Source organism: Prinia subflava, chromosome 5 (genome assembly GCF_021018805.1).
Source record: "Prinia subflava isolate CZ2003 ecotype Zambia chromosome 5, Cam_Psub_1.2, whole genome shotgun sequence".
Lineage (NCBI taxonomy): Eukaryota > Metazoa > Chordata > Aves > Passeriformes > Cisticolidae > Prinia > Prinia subflava.
Window position 1 is genome coordinate 25,218,899 of NC_086251.1, and position 7,495 is coordinate 25,226,393.

Consider the following 7,495-nt stretch of genomic DNA (forward strand, 5'->3'; position numbering starts at 1 on the left):
GGAACTAGCAGAGCTGGAAGGATAAGTTAGCAGAATTGCCAGGGAGACAGCTGGGCAGACACTGTCAAAATGGATCATACTAAAAATGTCTTTCCATCAATCCAGTTACCAATGGAGTCATTACCATTGGGCAGCGCTAGGCCAGCAACCCACAGCATTTAAGCAAAGGACTGTCTATTTCAAGGGCTGAAGAGCAAAAACAAACTGAACATGAGCTTTCTATAGAATATGAGCCATCAGCTAAGAGCCAGATATTCAGGAGAAGCTGCCTTTGGAACATGTTGGTCTTCAGCTGAACACTTGGGTGATTCTTAACAGCATCTTCTGAAGCATCGAGCATTCCTGGTAAGAGACTGCCTTTAGGGATAGGTGTGCTGAGCCTTTGTGGATCTCATGCCCTTATTTCTGTGTTAACCTGAGCTCTCTTGGAAGCACTGCACAGTTTGGAGGTAGGAGGCGATGCCTGGAGACTCGATAGTCCTTCTGTTTTCTTGCTGGTTCAGGAGATGATGGAAGTGAAATTAACTAGTAGCCATATTTAAATTTGCACACAGTTAACCAGCCAGAAGATGTTAAAACAGCTATGACTGCTTTCCTGAGGCATCTGCTTGTCTCCAGAATCCAAATAGATAAGTACAGACTTTTATATCTCTTTTGTTACAGTATTTGTGTTCCAGACTGTAAAAGGATGCCTTTAGTTAATCATTATTTGGCAGAAAAAATACCTTAGACTTTTTGATGCTGCTTAGGTAGTTTTCTTTCTCTCTCACTGATCCTGTTGGGATGCTTTTTCTCCTGGCTCTGCAACAGTATCAGCCAATAGGCAAGGAGCATTCCCAGGGCTGCACTGACACTGGCAATGATGCTGTTGTGTAGACACAGTAAATTTGGATTATCTCTACCCAATTACCAACAATAGGGTGGAAAGGGATTTGGTGTGTGCTAAATACAGAGGAAAATGGTTTTTCCTAGCTGCTGTAAGAGGTTCCAATCAAGGAAGAAATTTAAACTCTGTGACAGCTTAAAGCTCATGCTTTTCTTTTGGGTTTGTATTGGTTTGTTTGCTGGTTGTTTTTTTTCTTATGTAATATTTAAAATAGAATGAATTTTTACGAAAACTTCTGCTCTTTGGGAAGCTGTCATAATGGCTGTGGTTTTGTATTTCCAAACCACCATCAAGGTATTAACTAATTCTTATGTCATTGGTGGGAAACAAGTGACTTTTAAATCTCTGTTGTAAGGGAAGAAATGAGACCACAAAGGAATCTCATATCAAAGATGGTCCTGGCTCTCAGCCCAGTGCTAAGGGCTTTAAGAAGTCACCCTGCTCCTTTGCTCAGAAACAGAGCCAGCGTTGCAGAGGTTTCTTTTTCCATTCTCTGTACAATCTGTTCTTTAAACAGCTGGAAAGGTGTGTTGTGGTCAGAGTGGGAAAGTGAGCCTGTGACCTGGCTAGAGGAATTAGTGTCCTCATTGGTGTTTTCATTGTCTTTCTTTAGAGCCAGTAGTGGGTTTAGTGCTGTACAAAACATGGAGCAAGCAATTCTTCTAGGAATAATTGGAAGATAGGGTCAGTAGCATGGCTGATTCTTCCAAGACATCATTAGCCAAGAGTTACCATGTTGGTAGGATGAACTAATGTTTAGCATGAACAAAACAGGGCTTTGATCTATGTTGCAAGCAGGTTTCTGTCAGTGGGGACATGAATTAAAAACCTGGAAATTAAAGATATGATAATTTTATGGGCAGATCTATTGGTTTTATTGTTGGCAGAAGGAAGAATATTGCATTTTTCTTTACTAGGCTTAAGAAAGCAAATCTGTATTCCAACTGTCTAGAAATGTGAAACCTAATTCTGACTTCCTTGGCTTCAAATCATCTTCCCTATACTGTTGCAGAGACAGCCCTGAAAAGCAGCATGGTCAGCATTCAGGAGAACCTGGAGTGAAACCTCCCTCTTAGCCCCACCACACTGTGGCAGCCCACAATACAGGGAATAAACTCTGAAATTTCTTTCTCATGTAGATACAGCAGAAAACATTTGTGAATTTGCAGTGCATATGTTTCTCTCTTATCTTTTTCTCAGCTGGGTTGCACCCCACCCTCTTTGCTTCTGAAGCACTAATGACGAATACATGCTTTTAATGAAACGTGTCTTTAAAATAACACATTAAGGTGTAGAACCAAAATTCACTCTTTTACTGAGGACCTCTCTCAGTGAGCTGCTCAGATAACCACCAGAATACCAGTGTTACCCTTCCTTGTGGACACGCCCTTTGGGCAGAGTTCCTCGTGTTCTTTAAGGATCGTTTGACCCTTCTTCACCTCCCGTTGTCCTCCCTTGGAATTCTGGAGATCCAAGGCAAGTTCAACTTTGCTGGATTGCTGCAGAGAGTTTTCTGATGAATATGTAGGAGTCAGGAACCTGGAGAAAGAGGAAGATGTTTTGTTGCGCAGCTAATTCGTTTGGCGCTTAGGCTTGCCTGGCCACCAAACTACCTCAGCAAAGGCCATTCCCAAGCACTGGATTCTGTAGTTTCGGGCATTCGGAAGGCAAAAGGTCCAAAGAACCCTCCAGCAGCCAGCTAGTTACTGGTCTCTGAGGGCGAGTGAGCAAACCTTGCAGTGACTTGCTGCTGGATCCTTGTTTTCAGTGGTCAGGCCTGGACCAGGAAATGGGCCAAAAATCAGATGGGGTCAGGGAAAGCGAGAGCTGCAGAAGTCTTGTCTCCAGGTTATTGCTGTCTTACTCAGATCATTCTTTAAGGCTCAGTCCTATTTGTAACTCCTACAGAATGGAATGTAATATTGACAAATATGAGTCTCTCTATCCTTTACCCTTAGCTCCTATTTCCATCCTGTTTCTGTCTTTCTGGGACAAGACCTTCCTGCATCATTGTGTCTTGTATAGGCTGAGCACATAGTTGATCAACTTGCCAATAAAGAAAATTATTTATACCATGCACTGCTAAGCTTGGTAATTAAAGACCCATGAAAAGCCAAATGCCTCTCCTAGAGGTTAATTTAATTGTGGGCTTGTATCAAAAAACCAAGCGCTTACCTGTGTGAGAGTCTGTCTGTATCCCTGTCAGTATTACTAACATACCTGAGTGGTAAATGGAAAAGAGGCTTGCCAAGAGCATGAATGCTGTGGAAATCACTGTGCTGTGCAAGCCACTGGAGTCTATCTCATGAGAATAGCCAGGCCAGGGCTTCCCATATCCCCGGGCCAGAGGTGGATGCTGCAAGGGACAGATTAAAGGACAGAAGCCTCTTTTGAGAAGGGCTGGAGATGGAAAGGAAGAGAGAAAAAGCAGGAGCAGCAAAGGAAACAAAGATTACATGGGGTAAAGCAGAACAGAGAGAAAAAATATAGAAAGACATAAGGACGGAAAGTGAATGTAGGAAAAATCCAGGAGTGAAATAGGTCTCCCTTCTGAGTAGACAGGTATTCCTGCAGTTACAGGGTTTGAAAGTTCAGTGGAAAGAGTAGAATAAAACCACTCTTTTATCCTACCTCGATTTTTGACATGGGTTGGTCTGTATTGCAAAAGGGGCAGGTGTAGTGAGAGAAAAGAGCTACTTGGGTGCAGATAGAAAAGGAAGTAGGCACTAAGTCAATCCTAGCTCTGCTTCTGCTGCTGAGTGATCCCATCCTGATGAAAAAGTTATTTGACTTCTAAGCCACAACATGGAGATAAGGCAGATCAAGCAGACCTTGAGGCAGCTAAAGCCTACTCTAATCTGGACTGTATTAATTAAACATTTTCTGGACTATAAACATTCCCAAAACTAGCTAAAGGTTCAGCTCTGCTGGTGTGGTTGCACCTTCCTAGTTCAAGTGTTACAATGAGCCCAGCTGAAACCAGCATCAGCTCCCAGAGGTCCTGGGTTCTGTGTGAGTGAAGGAGATGATGTGGAGTGGGATGTGTCATTCAGGTACTTCTCAGCCACTTCCTGGAGTATCTGTGGAAGATTCCTGCTTTCTGGGCTGTCATATCTGGCAGATCTGTGCCAAAATTCCTATTTGCGAGCAATGCTTCCCTGATTTCTCAGGATCTGGTTTCTTTAGGGACACATGGACAGGGGCATTTCACCGGTGCAGCTAAACAGGGGCATGTGTTAAGTTTAATGTAACCTATGAGGAGCTGAGGGCCTGCCTCTAGGCTACATTAAACAACCAGACCATGGGGCACCCTCCTGGGAAAACAGCTGTCCCAGCTCTCCTGTGTAACCAGGGATAAGCTCTGTGCCTGTTCCTCACTCTCTAGCATCCAAGCAGGTGTCAAAGGCTTCAGACAGAGGAACTCAGCCCAGTCCTTAGTTCTAGAAAGGAAGAAGTACTTAAGGACTTGCTTATCAGGAGTGCCTGAGGAACTCAAAAGCCTTTTTTTGCGTGGCTCTGTCGTGGGTGGAGAGCTGGCACAGAAAGGCAGCAGCAGCAGTGAGCAGTATCCATCAGCTCAGCACCACCTTTTGCTTCTTTTTTCTTTTTCCTAAATTTACACTGGCAAAAGCAAACCTCAACCAATTCCAGCCCTTTTGTCACCAGCCTTCTTACATCTGTTTTGTTGGAAAACAAATGAAGTATTGTTGCCTTTGTGCTTCGAGAAAACACTTTTCTTACTGAGCAACCAGAACTTAGTGAGCCTTGGGGGTATAGCTCAGGTGTCCCCACCTGAGGGGAGGGAGGCAGTGTCACAGGGCAGCTCCTGGGCCCTGATTTTGGATCGCCAGCACTGAGGTTTGATACTGCAGCAGCACAGGTACACGTTGTGCACGTGTAAGGGCAGGGGTTCCCCTGGCTTGTTATCCAGGTGTTGGCATCTCAGGTGGGGCCTGCTGGGGTAGGGAAGGAGATTGCTCTGTGCCTCCTGTTTCCCTCTGTAAGGCAGGTACTGGCAGTTCTGACTCTGGAAGAGCAGATTTCCATGGCTGCAGGCACTGGGGTAGGCACTGTTGAAAGAAGCCCCGTGCTGGGTGCGGCGGGAGGCTGCATGTTCCTGCGTGTTCTGAGCTAATGTGTAATTTCTAATCATAGTCTCATATGTTTCTTTACCTAAATTATCACTGACATCAAAACAGTGATTGACTCTAGAGCCAGGCAGTCTTACCTGTCAGCTCTCCTTTCCAGAAGGTGTGTTGTCTCTGAGATGCTCCTGATGTGACAGGCAACCAAGACCCTCCTTAAGGAAGGTTTTTGCTTTTGAGGCTCGGGCAGCTTCCTGGCAGCCGCACACAAGCAGAGCCAGCAGCAGTAATGCCCCACAAGCTGCTTCACTCCAATTGCAGCTGCAGGATCCTGCTCAGGTGCCATCTTACACGGTCAGAGGTGTCTTGGCTTCCTCTCACGGTCCCACGGAAGCAAAGCATGCATTCCAAACTCCATTAAGCAAAGATTAAGCAAGATAACAGCAGGAAGCAGGGGAGCCTGCTAGTGCCGACCTGTCCAGGCTCCTGTGAAGGGAGGAAACAACTTTGTGTGCCAGCAGCAGGGGACACAGGTGGTAGTGAGCTGCTGCCACCTGCAAGGTCTGGTGTGGCACTGCGGTGACTGCCTATGCCGAGGTTTCTTTAGGGAGGCGACTGGCTCTACACTGCAAACACCTCCCATGTCTGCAGCTGAGGGCAGGAGGGTTGTGAAGGCAGCTCTGCTTGTTAAGGAGAAAGTACTCAAGCTTCAATCACGGCTTCATGTTCCTGCAATCACAGCAGCACCACCTCCATAGATTTACTGATGCCACCACCCCACCTGTGTGCCATGCTTTCTCCCATTTCCCCATGCCCACCTGGCGTTTCACCAAGACTGAGCTGTAAAGTGGGAGTCCTGGCATGGGCCCTGAAGGGCTCTGTGTCTGAGCCTGGTCCTTCCCCTAGTTTCTGATTCCTCCAGGGGATTTTTGTGACCAGCCCCCAGTTCTGGCAGTGCTGTCCCTGCAGCCACGGGCCTGGTGCTGCACAGGACAATGGCAGCTTCTCGCCCAGCCGGGTTTCCAATGGCAAAGCCACGAGCTCTGTCCTCCAGGAGCAGTGGCACCTGTGCTGCCCCATTCCCCACCAATCTCCCTTCCTTGCAGGCCCTGGTGTAAAATGCCCTTTCTGACTGGTACTGCTCTGTTGTCACAGAATCACACCATGAGAACACCCACTTGTGAACTGGTTTGGGTTTTTAAAATATCTCTATTTTTTTTAGCCTGATGCTCATAGTGATCTGCAGTATCTGCTGCCTTCAAGTTCCTTGTGGTTTCCGTTTTGGTACAAATGTGTTTAGATTTTAGCAAATTAAAGTTGGGGGGAGGGGGTACAGAGCATCTGATCAATTTGTATTTATTTATTTTAACATTTTACTAAATAAAACACAGTAAAATCTCTTGTCTCCTTAGCTGTATGTACCAGGTGGGGACAGTGGGTCCCACAGGCACAGGGGCAATAGCAGTGCCCGTAGCAAGTCCCCAGCCCCAGGAGAGGTTTCTGAGCATGGCTCTGTGCGAGGGCTGTTAACACCCTGGCTGGTTTTCTTGGCAGGGAGAAGGGTACCATGTTAGGAGAAATGAATTTTAGCTCCAAAAGGGGCTGTGCTCAGTTCGGACAATCCCTGGCTCTCACTCCGTGGTGCCTCCCAGCTGATGCTGCCCGGCAGAGGGCACATGGAGACCAACCCAAGCTGGGCTTACTTCCAGGTACCTCCACCCTTGCAGGAACATTTTGGGCTAGGGACTGTCTAGGCTGGGAAGGATTATCTGAAAATGATGGTGTGCAGCCCTCCTGCTATAGGCACACCAGCACACCTTCCAAAACAACCACAGAGCCAGCATTTCTGTTGCCTCCTATCTACCAAAGACTCCTCTGGACGAGGCCTCTGCTCCACCACAGCTCTAGCAGTGTCTAAATCTGATCTAATCCTCTGATCTTGCTTAGTGCAGCAGCAGCACAGCATCAGTGAGTTTGGGCTGTATTAAACAAAAGCTGCCTGCTAGGGACTGGTGAGGTGGAGCTGCACTTGGCTTCAGAGTGATGAGCAATGTCTTCACAGCCTTTTCCCAAATAAAGCCTCAACACTTGGTCCTGGCAAACCATCCTTGTCCTCCCCTCTGCAGACGCGAGGCTGGTGTCTCGTGGGGCCTCAGAGCCAGCTTTTATTCCCAAGAGTCTTATAAAGTCAAGGTTCTCAGGGATGAGCTGCAGCACCCTCACATGACATCACATCTTCTTCTACTCATGTGTGATTAAACTGACCTCTGTGCCCAAGCCACGATGCCCCAGGCTCCAGTTCAGGGATGCTGGCTGTGTGAACAGGCTGTCTGGGGCCTGTTTCAGCACAGGAACCATCAGCCTTAAGCCCACCTCAGTCAGCACCACCAGCCTTTCAGAGCTGGCAGGGCACCCGTGTGCCTTGGGCTCCTCCTCCCTTGCCCCCCTGCTGCCGTCCCTCCAGGGGACACGTGCAGGCTCACAGCACTGAAAAATTAATAACCAGGCAGCTTTAACAAGAATG